Raw genomic sequence first — 15,993 nt, 5'->3', positions numbered from 1 at the left:
ATTAACATAAAGAGCCTTAATTTGAGGTGTCCTGGCTTGGCAGGAAAACAGATAACTAATTTTTTGAGAAATCAGGGAGATGTAAGCAAAAGTCAAACAACACCCCTTTCCACTGACCTCATGATGTCTACTGACTTCATAGGAAGAGTCACCAGAGAGATGAATGTAGCTGCTGAGGTAAGTAACCCTCTCGACAATGTCAACACTCTCTCCGCAGACATACACACTGCTGATAGCTGTGCCCAAGAGATCATTAAAGTTCTGGATCTTTGTTTTTGTCCCGGACACTTTCAAGCCCAGACATTCAATCTCCTCGATCAGTCTTTCGAAATCCCCGATCAGAGCCTCCATTGACTCCACAAAGATCAAAGCATCATCGGCAAGGTCAAGATCAATGAATCGTTCTTCACTAACAGATGCCTCACAGCAGCTGGACCCCAACACTCTAAGCTGCCCTACACCCAGACCATGCAAGCATTAAACAGAGTAGGAGCAAGAACATACCTCTGATGAACCCAAGAATCATCTGGGAAATACAGAGGTTCTGCCTCAGCACTCACGATACCAGTGTACAGGCCAGCCATGATATCCAGCAACTTTGGCGGGATCCTATGAAGTCTCAGGATGTCCCACAGGAAAGGTCAATCAACTGAGTTAAATGCTTTACTAAAACCAACAAAGTCTGCAAAGAAACTCTGCCAATATTCACGTTAGCTCTCCATGAAAATCCTCAGTGCCAGGATGCAGTCGATGGTAGACTTCTTAGCCATCAAATCAGACTGCTCCAGTAGCTGGTAGGTGAGCAAGTGATCATGCAACCTACTGAGGATGACCCTAGCAAGGATTTTACCAAGAGCAGTGTTATTCCTCCTGTAGTTGCCACAATCGCAGTGATCACTCTTCTTTTTCCAGATAGGGTCAACAAGGTGAACACAACCCTCAGCAACCTTCAAGGCCTTGTCACGGAAGGTCTCCCCCATTACATTAGGATCAGCATTCGCACCCAGGTCTGCAGGTTCTTCACACAAACTGTGTGCAGATTCATTGGAAACAGCCTGATCTTGTAATATGGCCAAGTCCAGCCTCATTCTCCTAGCAGGTGGTAGCCTACTGGATCTAAGTTGTATCTTCAGGGAAGCAAAAACAATCTGTGGTCAACATTCACAAACTGGGCACTTCTGTAGACCTTGCAATTCTGTAAGACCCTCCAGCATCTGCCCATGAGGATGTGATCAATCTCCTTCACCACACCACCAGTATTGGAGTACCAAGTCTAACAATGCAGCTTAGCCTGACCTTTTGCAAAGTCAAGGAACATGGAGCCTCTTTCAACACAGTCATCGGACCCATGGCAACAGACACAATTCTCATAGGCAGCCCTGTCAGTGCCAGTGGTTGCATTGAAGTCACCCATGAACAGAGGAATGGCATCTCACAAGCACCCATCAACCACCCAGAGAAGTTGTGAATTAAATGTCTACTTGACCAAGTCATCACTGACCGTGGCCGGAGGATACACTGAAATAACAAACAATGTCTCCCAGAGAGTGCCTTAATCTTAGTCTTATAATACACTTGTTGAAAGGAGTGACATCGGACACCATTAGGAGCTGATCTGCCACATCAACAGCTACTCCCTGAGTATGACAGCTTTCAGAGCGACCAAGTACTTTAAATTGAATATCTCTGGTTGCCAGCCACACTCTTTGACCTACTTTCAGAATCTTTACCTTCTTGTTCTTCCAATCCACAAAGCGCTTAAAAGTCAGTTCTGCTTTCTATAAATTTTTCTGAACAATGTCTGATTTATCATGAATTTTTTTAACATAATCCCCGATACATGGAACAGTATGCAGAGAGGACGGTGAGTTAAACAACCGGGGACTGAATCCAAACTGATATTCAAACTGAGACGTCTTTAAACATGACTAAAGCAGTACATTTGTAGAAAAAGTCTGCCATAGGCTATATCAGTCAAATCATCCTGTTTAGAATTTACTGTATAATGTAGTACTAGGGTGTTGTACCGTGTTAGCCATTATGAATGTAGAGAAAAGCCAAGCAAAATGACACCTTTTATTGGCTTACTAAAAGGATTACAATATGCAAGTTTTCAAGGCAAGACTCAGGCCCCTTCTTCAGGTAAGATGTAATACAGAATCTGGAGTTTATATACACTCTAGGATAAGAAACAACATTGGTAAATCTCCATCCATCCATTCCATCCAGTTTCTAACCCGCTGAATCCGAATACAGGGTCACGGGGGTCTGCTGGAGCCAATCCCAGCCAACACAGGACACAAGGCAGGAACCAATCCTGGGCAGGATGCCAACCCACCGCAGGACACACACAAACACACCCACACACTAGGGCCAATTTAGAATCGCCAATCCACCTAACCTGCATGTCTTTGGATTGTGGGAGGAAACCGGAGCGCCCGGAGGAAACCCACGCAGACACGGGAGAACATGCAAACTCCGCAGGGAGGACCGGAAGCGAACCTGGGTCTCCTAACTGCGAGGCAGCAGCGCTACCACTGCGCCACCGTGCCGCCCATTGGTAAATCTTTAAATGAGAAATCTTAAATGTAAAAAATTAATAGATTCATTAAGGCTAGGGTTAATTTAACAAGACAGAGAAGTACAATGTATGGTCAAGATCTTTGGATAAGATAACTGTCCAAAAAAGTCTTTTGAAGTTTCTAATGAATTTTTCAAAACAATTTGGGTCTGTAGTCAGGTTGTCTGTGTCATTCTGAGAGATGTAAACAGTCCTCGTATTTGGCTATAAAACTCTTGTCTTTTTTCAAGCCATGTTGTAATGTATTAAATTTTAACATGAGTTTAACTTCTCATTCTTTTCTCTCTTGCTGTGTTTTGAAGTTGCCCATAAGCACTGTGACTTTAAAATCCCTCTCTGCATGAAATGTCCTGACACTGCACTCTATGTGGGAGAAACTGGACAAACATTCTGCCAGATAATGAATTTACACAGGTTCCACATTAAAAGTGGCAACACAGAAGTTCCTGTATTGGGTCACTTCAACAGCCATTCAACAGACACTGTGCGAGGGATTTTAAAGTCACAGTGCTTATAGGCAACTTCAAAACACAGCAAGAGAGAAAAGAATGGGAAGCTAAACTCATGTTAAAATTTAATGCATTACAACATGGCTTGAATAGAGACAAGAGTTTTATAACCAGATATGAGGACTGTTTACATCTCTCAGAAAGACACAGACAACCTGACTACAGACCCGCATTGTTCTGAAAAACTCATCAGAAACTTCAAAAGACTTTTTTGGACAGTTATCTTATTCAAAGATCTTGACCATACATTGTACTTCTCTGTCTTGTTAAATTAACCCTAGCTTTAATGAATCTATTAATTTTTTACATTTAAGATTTCTCATTTAAAGATTTACCAGTGTTGTTTCTTGTCCTAGAGTGTATATAAACCCAGGGAACTCCAGTTTCTGTATTACATCTTGCCTGAAGAAGTGGCCTGAGTTGCCTCGAAAGCTTGCATATTGTAATCCTTTTAGTTAGCAAATAAAAGGTGTCATTTTGCTTGGCTTTTCTCTGTATAATGTAAACATTTTTCAAGGTCTTGGTTAATTGTTTCAGTTTGCCCATTGGCTTCCAGATGATATCCAGATATTAAGTGCATCTTCACCCAAACTGTTCACAAAACGCTTAACAAAACTTGGATATAAACTGCACACCCCTGTCAGACATAATAGGAGATGAGAACCCATGCAGACACACTACTCTGTGTAAAAAGACATCTGCCAGTAATTTGGCTGATAGTAGCCCCTTTAGAGGAATGAAGTGAGCACTTTTAGAAAATTTATCTACTAAGACCAGTGGTATAACCAATGGAGGAAGACAGATCTGTGACAAACTCCAATGGAAATGTGCTCCCAGTGATGTGATGGAAGAGAAAGAACTAAATTCCAGAGGTTTTCTTAGAGCCACAAGTTTCATAAGTGGCTACATATTCTTTCACATCTGTTGTCCAGCTCCTCCACCAAAATGTTGTTTTTAGTAAATTCATCGTCTGGGCCACCCCCAGATGTCCAAACATAGACGATTAATGGCACAGATCCAGTACTTGCTTTCTCAAAGCAAGAATTAAGAAAAACTAAGAATTTGGTTCAAAATACCTTCTATACCTGGTACATTAAGCATGCCAATAATTTTTTCAGAATCAATAATAAATGAGGGATTATGTATGAGTTAATGTGAAATGGAATTGGCTGAAGAATAAAGCCCATCAAGCCTGGCAGCATTGATTCTTTTTGATGATTTTCAATACATTAAGTTTTTAAGATCAATGTACAGTAGATAACAAAAGGAAATTTGGCTCCCACTAAACAATGGCAACACTCCTCCAAAGCCAGCTTAATTGCCAGTAGCTCATTGTTTCCTATGTTGTAGTTCCTCTCAGTATAATTTAATTTCTTTGAATAAAAAGCACACAGATAAATAACTCCTGTTTTGAGACTTCTTTGACAAAGTATTGCTCCAGTTCCAATACTACTTCTACTTCCATGATAAACGGCAATTCTGTATTAGGGTGACATACTATAAGATGGGGCCTATGGTAAACAATTGTTTTATATGTTCAAAGGCTTCATTTGCCTCCTCCATCCATTGAAATTTAGGTTGAGTTTTCCTGGTTAACGAGGTTAAAGGAGCTATAACAGAATTAAAGTTTTTTATAAATTGCCAATAGTTATTTGCAAAAATGATAAATCTCTGGACCTGTTTAACATTCTCAGGTAGTTTCCAATCTAGAATTGCTGAGACATTAGTATTTTCCATGGTTAAACTGGTCCGTGAAATGTGATACCCCAAGAACAAAATCTTTTCCTGGTGAAACTGACATTTCTCTGTTTTTACAAATAGGTTATTTTCATGAAGGTGGTTAAGAACTTCCTTAACATGCTGCACATGCATAGTTAAGTCTTAAAAAATCTAAATAACATCTATATATACTAATACACACTTCTCCAATAAATGTCTGACAATGTCATTAACAAAGGACTAGAAAATGACAGAAGAACTAGCCAATCCATATGGCATTACTCGGTATTTGTAATATCAAGATGTGGTATTAAAGGCAGCTTCCCAACAATCCCCTTCCTGAATTCAAATATGATTATATGCACTTCTTAAAACTAGTTTTGTAAAAACTGTAGAGCCATTAACTTGATTCAGAATTGAGGATATAACTGTAAGTAGTAAGGGGTAATTCTGTTTAACTCTTCGTAATCAATACAAGGTCAAATACCCTGTAACAAAAAAGAATCCAGGCCCAATGGGACTTTTGGATGATTATAAAGCCATTCTGCAAGTTCCCTATTTTATATTGCTCCACTGCTGTCCTGCTCAGGCTGTGACAAGGTGTAAACCTTGGCAGGATTGATACTGTATTACAAATAACTGGTTCAAGTACTGTCCTCAAGCAATTCTGACCACGTTATGAGCTCCATTGTATGATATCTTTAGACTCCCAGTTAAGAACTGGATTGTGCTTGTGTAACCAGGGGTATCCAAGGATTATTTGAGGCAAAGGAGACGAAAAGGACATTGTTTCTTTGTGAAAGATTCCTATCCTGACTGAGAGTAGAGGTGTAGCATAATCTAAATGTCTGAAACCAATGGACTGACCATTCACGGAAAGGACTTGAGGTTTATATTGAAGATGTACTGAAGTGATATATAAACGCTTGAAAATAAAATTCTTAGTTGTTCCTCAATCAATTAGAGCATCAGTGACAGTATTATTAACCACACAAGGAGCTGCACAAAGATCTTTGTAAAGGGTCTGACTTCACATTCCTATCCTTCCAACTGTGATGTAGAGTTTTTCCTTTAACCTGTGTAGGCTTGTGGTACATCGTGTCTCTCCAGTATGATGATAATCTTCCTTTGCTGTTGAAGGAGCTTTGCAAACTCTGCATTTCTGTGGTGGCACTGTCTGACGTACTCAGACCAGAGACTGGCCAGATCTCTGTTGGTGGATACACCTTTTATTGGTCTGGTCACTTTGATGCTGTGGTGGATTGGCTCCTTCCGATGGTGTCCGATGTCACTCCTTTCAACAAGCATATTGTGAGACTCTGGTTAAGGCACTCTTTGAGTCTTTTGTTTCAGTATACAAGTTGTATGCTCTGACCTCAGTGAGTGATGTCTCAGTGAGGGAGACATTCTATTCACAACTTAGCTCAGTGGTTGATGGGTGCATGTGAGGTGACACTTCTCTGGTCATGGTTGACTTCAATGCGATCACAGGCACTGACAGGGCTGGCTATGAGGATTGTATCGGTCCCCATGGGTCTGGCAACTGTGGTGAAAGAGGCTTCACGTTCACGTGGTTGTGGATCACTGGGTCCTGGTTCCATAGCCCTGAGCCACATTGATGGACTTGGTACTACACTGGTGGTGCAGTGAAGAAGACCGATCACATCCTTGTGTGCAAATGCTGGAGGCTCCTACAGAACTACAGGGTCTACAGAAGTGCTCAGTTTGTGAATTCTAAGCGCAGACTTGTTGTTGCTACTTTAAAGATCCAGCTTATGTACTGTAGGCTACCAGCTAGAACACAGCTCTGAGGGCAGAGAAGGAGGCATTTGTTAGAGGAATCTGTGAGTAAGTGACACACTTTCTATGGTCTAGTGATGCACGTCCTGCTTACAGAGGAATCAAAGCATTGTACACATTTGAATCTGTTCCTTAGAGAGTTGTAGAGAGAGCAGGTGATGGAATGGTCCTTACAGATAATTCTGCAATGGTGACCCACTGGGCTGTCTACTTTGAGCAGCTGTTTAAAGCTGATCCTCCAGCTATGATGTTGGACAGCTCTGGCTCCACAGTTTTTGAGGGGGATTCTCCAATTAGTTGTGTTCCAACCAGTGGTGAACCACCTAAGGGTAGGGAAGGCTCCAGTGTTCTGTAGTATCAGGGGTGAACCTCTCCAGGCTGGTGGTACAGTTGTCCTCCTGGCATTGCAAGCAGTCTTTGTTTCCATTTAGGTGAGTGGCATCAGCCCAACTGACTGGCAAATAGGATTTTTTGTCCCTATCTGGTAAGGGAAGGGTGATCATTTGGATTGTGGCAACTACTGGAGGAAAACACTGTTCTCTGTGCTGGGTATGGCCCTTGCTAGGGTCATTCTCAATAGTATCAGTGATCAGCTGCTCACCTACCAGCGACCAAAGCAGTCTGGCTTTACGTCTAAGGACTCTACCATCAACCGCATCCTAGCACAGAGGATTCTCATGGAGTGCAAATGAGAATGTCGGCAGGGTTTCTTTGCAGCCTTTGTCAATATTTTCTGGAATCCCCCAGAAGTTGATGAAATGTCATGGCCTGTACACTGGTACTGTGAGTGCTGTGCAAAGTGGGAGCAGAACCTCTGCATTCTTCCCAGTTGATTCTGGGATTCATTGGGATGTGTTCTTGTTCCTACTCTGGTCAATGCTTGCAAGGTCTGGGTGTTGGGCAGGGTGGTGGGGTCCAGTGGCTGTGGGGCATCTGTTGGTGAAGAAAGGTTCACTGATCTTGACTTAGCCAACGATGCTGTGATCTTTGTGGAGTCAATGGAGGCTCTGATTAGGGCTCTCGAGAGATCAAGTGAGGAGACTTAGTGTCTGTGCTAGGATAAAAGCCAAAATACAGGCCTTTAATGACCTCTTGGGTATAGCCATCAGCAGTGTGTCTATGGAGAGACTGTTGACCATGTCAAGAGGTATACTTACATCAGCAGTTACAGTTCTTCCTACGAAGCCAGAAGATGGATTGGGAGAGCATGGGAGTCATGAGGTCACGGGAAAGAGGTGTGAGGTGCTCTTGTTATCTTTGCCAAAGGATGAAGGTCCAAGTCTTTAAAGTATGGGTGCTCCCTGTTTTGCTATATGGTTGTGAGACATGGATGCCATCCAGTGACCTGAGATGAAGACTGGACTCCTTCTGTACTGTGTCTCTTTAGATAATCCTTGGATACCGAATACACACATTACCTGCATTGTGAGGGAGCATCAGTTATGGCACTACAAACGTGGTGCAATTCCCTAGGGGTAATCCTCATTGTTGAAGACCTGAGCAGCTGGACCAGGCCAAGGGAATGCCCATGTAACACCCAGCTGTTGCACATAGAAGGTCATTTCCGGAGGGTGGGACTGGACCTTGTGTGTGCCTGAGGAGTTGCCAACTGGGATCCTGAGCTGTTTTATCATGTGGTGGGTGCGGCAATGAACTGTGCATGCTCCCCAACCTGACTTGACCTGTTTTGAAGCCTGACAACAATCTAATAATTTGTCAGCTGCTACTTCTGAATGGACAGGTATATCAAACATTTTCTGAAAGTCCTCAATAAACAAAGCCAATGAAAAGCAGCACAGGTTGTTAGTGTTCTACATTACGGAAGCCCATTGAAAAGGTTTTTTATCAAGCAGTGATATTATAAACAATATACATGTCCGATCATCCAGATGTGTTTTACGTTTGGCTTCAAAAACCATGCAACATTGATTTAGGAAACCCTGACACTCATTTAGGATACCCCAAAAAACAAATCAGATGTGGAATCTGAGGCTCATGATGGCGGCTGCAACTTTGAGCAGTACCCTAATTTGTCAAGGTAATAACCACAAGCATTAACTGATTCATCGCCCCTGCCATTTGTTCCACAGTGCCTGCAACTCTCCAACATCTTTCTTTAGAGTTTTTGTTTCCCCCATATAACTTTCATGTCCCTGAAACTAGGCTGCAAGACGGGGTCACTTATTTTGATGCAGCAGCAAAACAGATAACTAATTTTTTTCAGAAAACCAGGAGATGCAAACAAAAGGCAAACAAAAGAAAATAAAAATAAACCAAAGGAGATTGAAACCCAGACGAGAGGCAAAATTCACACAATAAAGACACAATAAGTTGGAAATCAGTCAAGACATAAAAAGTAATCACATGAGAAGTCAAACTGAAAATAAAAATTTTATCCACAGGTCAGATAAGGATCAGAGCAAAAGGCTGACCTTTTATTCCATTTGCTAATAATAAAGGTCGGACCCTGGAGACCACACCCATAGAAATGTGGGATATGACCCTGACAACGGTACACAAAATGGCTTCTCTAATAGGAATAGTCTGCATCAATATTTAGCCTAAATCATCTCATGAGGTTCTTTGTGGCTTGCTGGAAAGCAGTCTTTTTTTAAATCTAAGTTCCAGCAGTTGTCATTAATATTTCCAGATTATGAAATCACTTGAACATGGCTACAAATAGAACTAAAAAGGTAAAAGCAGTTTAAGATTGAAATCCATCCACTTCTTTTAAGTAGGTGAAGGGATCTGTTGATTTTGCCAGTTGCTGCAAAAGACTCATTAAGGACTTTAGTTCCATAACTGCCCCTACAAAATCAGCCACAATAAATAATAGCAAGAAATGTATTTGAAGTTACGGGGCAAAAGAAACCTATCAGTATTTAAAAGCTCAGTTTACTTCCACATCAATACAGCAGGATATCCTGATAGCTCTCCCATTTGAATTAGATGTTGATATTGTAGTGGATGAAATTTTCTCTCCTAGAACAGAAATAAGCAATTACAATTAACCAAAGAAGATTGGCAACACTGGTTAGAGAGAACTGAAATGACAAGTGTTATTTTTACAGATCATAAGAACCTTACGTATTTAAAATCAGCCAGGCATACTGACCCTTACTTTTTAGTTGTTTTAATTTCCTAATCTCATATCAACCCAGAGAAAAAAATTTAAAAGTGAATTCTCTAGCCTGACACTTTAGTAACAATAAAGCTAGCCAGAATCCAGAAAACATTATACCTAAAGCTTCTGATCTTTTGAAACCTCTTTGGTGAAGCTGGATTTTTTCAGAGCCGATGGATAAGATTAAGCCTGCGCTACCACCACCACCTACTCAAAGTATTATGATGCTCCAACAATGATGGATGGATTAAAAGCCAGAGGTTCACGTGATCATCATCATCAAGTCCTTCCATGAGAACTCTAAATCCAAAGAGGACTGTTTCATTTATGATAGGTAGAATGCCCAGAGGGGACTGGGCAGTCTAATGGTCTGGAATCCCTACAGATTTTACTTTTTTCTCCAGCTGTCTGGAGTTTTTTTTTTGTTTTTTTTTCTGTCCACCCTGGCCATTGGACCTTACTCTTATTCTATGTTAATTAATGTTGACTTATTTTATTTTCTTACTGTGTCTTTTATTTTTCTATTCTTCATTATGTAAAGTACTTTGAGCTACTTTTTGTATGAAAATGTGCTATATAAATAAATGTTGTTTTTAATCCATTACTGAAAAAAATGTTAGGCTATCTACAAAAATTGTTGTCAGTTAGTGAGTGTTGCTTTATGTATTATATATACTGTATATACTGTAGGTTCATAAATTGAATGTTTCATTAAGTGCTAATTATATATTAAAAGTAAAATATTTCAGTTGTATATTGAATAAATCAAGTATTTTGTAACAGTATACAGAGAGTGCAGCATACATGATGCTCTGGATGTAGGCCATTGCCTGTTTGTATTGCTCATGGGCCTTCAAACGTGATTATGACCAAGTCTTAATTGCAGCCTGCACTCTGCTAATAATACAGTAGTATCTTGATTATTTTGGCACAATAAACACTTAATCACCAAACTGTTGTGATTCTCTCACCCAAAAACATCTAAGAGGTGTGAGGCCACCAAAAATAATCAGAGAAGCAGGCCTGAATCCCACCAGCCTGCCTATGAGGAAGAGCACCAAAAGTCAGCCTAGCTTGCACTTGAATAGCTGGGTTGGGCCTACACTGAGCAAAAATGTGCTTAACTCTTAAACTTCAAAAATATTCATGGAATTGTTCCAAAATACTCACAAAATGCCATGTTAGGGAGGAGAAAAACATTAACCCCTTGGTTCAGAGCAAAGCAAAAAAAAAAAGAAAAAAGAAAAGCTCAATGAGCAAAAAGAAGCACAAAGGGCTTTCCTAAAAGGCAAAGAAAGTCTAAATACAAGATTCAGAAATCATAAACCAAAAACAGAACAATACAATATCAAAAGCAAATAAATCAGATAAAAAGCAAAAAGGAGACATTAAGCAAGCACATACAATATGCCACAGAGGAACTTCAATTCCCATTAGCCTTTATGTGAATGGGAGCCAGAGGCAAAGCTACAGGCCCCCACATTCAGAACCTTGTTCTCCCCCATTGATAGGCCAGGTCCCTCCCCCCAAATACTTCTATTTGATCTATGTAAGTCCAAGGGGACCCCCACACTGCACCTTTCATCGATTGTCAATGAATCGAGCCACTCTAATTTCTAAAAACAACTTCTCCCAACATTAGAGCAATCAGCAATGAATTGATTCACATTGAACTTAGATTGAATGTCAATGAATAGAGCTGCTGCGGGGGACTGGCGCCCTGCCCAGGGTTTGTTTCCAGCCTTGCACACTGTGTTGGCTGGAAATGGCTCCAGCAGACCCCCGTGACCCTGTAGTTAGGATATAGTGGGTTGGATAATGGATGGATGGATGAATAGAGCTGCACTTATCTTCAAGAGGGGGGGACCCATGGCAAGATTATGCCCTTAGGTCTACAAAAAGGTTTCAATTTTAAAACAACTGATGGTTTGCCCACCCAGTTGTTTCTAAGTCCCACCCTTTAAATCCCTCAGTGCAGATTGACAGGTTGGTCCTGTCTCTTGGGGAACCACCACCAAAACACAAGGAGCATGGTAGAACAACGATCTACATATAGAAACCAAACAATTGACAAAAATGAAAGAAAATGCATAATGATTTAAAGAAAAAACATAAATAACAACATTAACATAAAGAATAAAAATGAAAACATTTAAAATGAATAAAAAAGAACTAAAAAAGAATTTAAAGATAAGCTGGGGGGAAACCCTGGCTTAAATTAATCACAACTTTTAACAGTTACTACACTACTGACAGACTACACTAGAACATTAGAACACTCTAGACGATAACAGGTCATTCAGCCCAACAAAGCTCACCAGTTCTATCCACTTATTTTTTCCAAAAAAACATCAAGTCAAGTTTTGAAATTCCCTTACTGTCTACCACACCACTTGGTAGCTTATTCCAAGTGTCTATCATTCTTTGTGTAAAGAAAAACTTCCTAATGTTTGTGCGAAATTTACCCTTAACAAGTTTCCAACTGTGTCCCCGTGTTCTTGATGAACTCATTTTAAAATAACAGTCTCGATCCACTGTACTAATTCCCTTCATAATTTTAAACACTTCAATCATGTCACCTCTTAATCTTCTTTTGCTTAAACTGTAAAGGCTCAGCTCTTTTAATCTTTCCTCATAATTCAACCCCTGTAGCCCTGGAATCAGCCTAGTCGCTCTTCTCTGGACCTTTTCTAGCTGCTATGTCCTTTTGTAGCCTGGAGACCAAAACTGCACACAGTACTCAAGATGAGGCCTCACCAGTGCATTATAAAGGTTGAGCATAACCTCCTTGGACTTGTATTATGTGTACATGTGTACACTGTGCTGTATAACCTAACATTCTGTTAGCCTTCTTAATGGCTTCGGAATATTGTCGGGAAGTCGATAGCTTAGAGTCCACTATGACTCCTAAATCCTTCTCATAAGGTGTACTCTCGATTTTCCGACCACCCATTGTGTATTCAAACCTAACATTTTTACTTCCTATGTGTAATACTTTACATTTACTGACATTAAATTTCATCTGCCACAAATCTGCCCAAGCCTGTATGCTATCCAAGTCCTTCTGTAATGATATAATGGATTCCAAATTATCTGCTAATCCACCTATCTTGGTATCATCTGCAAACTTAACCAGCTTGTTACTTATATTCCTATCTAAATCATTTATATATATTAAAAATAGCAGCAGCCATAGTACTGACCCCTGTGGAACACCACTCAACATCGGCCAGTTCTGATGAGGTTCCTCACACCATCACCCTCTGCTTCCTGTGTCTAAGCCAATTCTGCACCCATCTAAAAACATCACCCTGAACTCCCACTTCTTTTAATTTGATGCCCAACCTCTCATGTGGCACCTTATCAAATGCTTTCTGAAAGTCCAGATAAATAATATCATAAGCTCCACTTTGATCGTATCCTTTTGTTGCCTCCTCATAGAATTCCAACATGTTAGTAAAACATGACCTCCCTCTTCTGAACCCATGCTGACTGTTCAGAATAACTCCTGTCCTTGCCATGTGTTGCTCAATCTTATCCTTAATAATTCCTTCCATTAATTTTCCTGTGATGCATGTTAAGCTTACTGGCCTATAGTTGCTTGGATCTGCCCTGTCACCCTTTTTATATAATGGGATTATATTTGCCATTTTCCAGTTTTTCAGAATCTCTCCAGTGCGCAGTGACTTCCTAAAAATATGTGTCAAGGGTTTATATATGTACTCACTAGCCTCCTTAAGAACTTGAGGGTAAATATTATCTGGTCCTGGTGATTTGTTTGATTTCATCTTATTTAATCTGAGCAGCACTTCTCCCTCTACAATTTCCAAATCCCTCAGTACCTCCTTAGTAGTCGCGTTTACCTCTGGGAGGTTATCCACTTGCTCACTTGTAAACACCTCAGAAAAATGTAAGTTTAGGGCATCTGCTATTTCACTGTCTGTATCTTTTAATTCCCCTTTACTATTCCTGATGCACTTGACCTCCTCCTTGACTGTTCTTTTACTACTAAAATACTGAAAGAATGTCTTAGGGTATTCTTTCACCTTATCTGCTACATTCCTCTCCAACTGTGTTTTAGCCTCCCTGATATGCTTCTTAATGGTTGCTCTCATGTTCTCATATGCTCTGCGATTCACTTTGCAGTCATTAGTCTTATATGCCTTATAAAGCAGTTTTTTCTTTTGCAACTTCTTTTTTAAATCTTTATTAATCCACTGTGGAGTTTCTGTCCTGCATTACATGTAAAGCATTTTTAAACCTGTTCCACTGCTCCTCGACTGTCTACACACTTAAAAGCTTATCCCAGTCTATCCTACTTAGACTTTGTCGCATTTGCTCAAAATTACCCCTACCAAAGTTCAACTTAACAATTTTAGTCTTTGCATCTGCACTCTTACAAAATACTGAAAACTGTATTATATTATGGTCACTTGCCCCTAATGGTTCAATCACCTCTACACCCTCAATTCTATCCTGATTATTACAGAATACTAAATCCAGACAGGCTTCACCCCGTGTTGGTGCTTTAACATGCTGTGTTAAAAAACAGTCACTGATTACTTCTAAAAACTTCTGCTCTTGTGCTCCTCCATCCTCCACCTGCAAGGTTATCCCAGTTAATATTTGGATAATTAAAGTCTCCCATGACTATAATATCTCCCTGTAAACTTGTCTTTTTGATATTACTAAAAAGATGTGTTACTGTCTGAATTGGGTGGTCTATAACAAACTCCTAAAATAAATTCTGCTATTCTATCCTTCCTAAAAAATGTGTATCCCTCTATGTTACACTCATCCCCATCTTTGTTATTTAGCCAGGTTTCCGTTATTGCTATAATATCATAATTATGCTCTGCTACATACAACTCCAACTCACTTACCTTATTTTTGATATGTCTAGCATTAAGGCAAGCTCTTTTTAATGTGTTACTCCTTCTACATTTAAATGTTTTCTTAGAATTTACATTACTACGCATTTTTATTTCTACACCGTTGTTTGTACTTCTAAACCTGGCCTGTCCTAAACTCCCTGCACCCCCCATTCCTTAGTTTAAACAACCCTCAACTAGCCTACACATATGCCTCCCCAATACATTGGTGCCCCTCCAGCTCAGATGTAACCCTATCACAGTGGAATAGGTCCCATTTGTTCCAAAAGGAGTCCTAATGCCCCATAAACCTATACCCTTCTACCCTGCACCAAGATTTGACATTTGATTTGACTAAAAACTGTAGCTTAAATTACAGGCAAAGGTAAGACTGCCAGCTAGTATAGGAAGTGGTAAAGCTGCCCAAAAGCCAAAGGACTATTCTTTCACATTTAAGAGAGCTTATTTTTCTTGAGGGTGGTTAGTGCTTCTGATTTATGGATCCACTGTCTTTTGTTACACTCCCTTGCATAGTCATCTTTGTCTTTGTGGAGTTTACCAGAACTCTATGTGTCTGCTTTTTTTTCTCCATGTGCTCTTGTTTTTTTTCTGCTTTTGGTTTTTTATCCCAGATCCCCAAAGACATTTATATTAAGTTTATTGATGGTTCTAAACTGGCTGTAATGAAAGTGTTTGAAAGTGGGACCTGTAATGGACTAGCACCCCTTTCAGAGTTGCATTAGCTTTTGCCTTGTGCCCAGTGCTGTGTGGATAGGCTTAGACTCTGTTCAAACCTGAACTGGACTGAGATGGTCCAAGAATACCATACAGATGTATCCATTATCATTTAGGTTATTGTCTAATAAGAATTAAAATTGTACTATACAGTAGATATAAACTACGAAAAAGTAAATGCTTGTCATCTAAAATAAAGTGCATTCCCATAAGACCTTTGTAGTGATTACATTTTTTCATTGGAAGGAAAATTATATTGTTATTTTAAAGGTAATCAGAATGGTAGTTATTTCATTATTTATTATTCTTTTAGTCTTTAAATTGTCTCAAGAGAAATTTTGCTAAAATAGACATCATTAAAGCTAATAAATTATTCAGTTATTGTCTTGTTAGCATCATATTCCACATTCAGTAATGTATAAATATATTTGGAATGTTTTCCTTTTCTGTCAGTCTGGTTTCTTAAAAGTGGACTGGGGACTGGCATTTTGGCATGGTGGCATTTTTACATTGTAGAAATGTTATTTAATACCAGCTTGATAGAAGTTAATCGTTCTGCATAAATTCTGTATTTAGCATCAAATTTTCCATTTCTATATTCTCCTAATATTTGCATTAGTGATTATTTTGTTTAATTTGGTTTACCATCCCAAT

This window comes from Polypterus senegalus, chromosome 2 (genome assembly GCF_016835505.1).
Source record: "Polypterus senegalus isolate Bchr_013 chromosome 2, ASM1683550v1, whole genome shotgun sequence".
Lineage (NCBI taxonomy): Eukaryota > Metazoa > Chordata > Cladistia > Polypteriformes > Polypteridae > Polypterus > Polypterus senegalus.
This window is presented reverse-complemented; position numbering follows the sequence as displayed.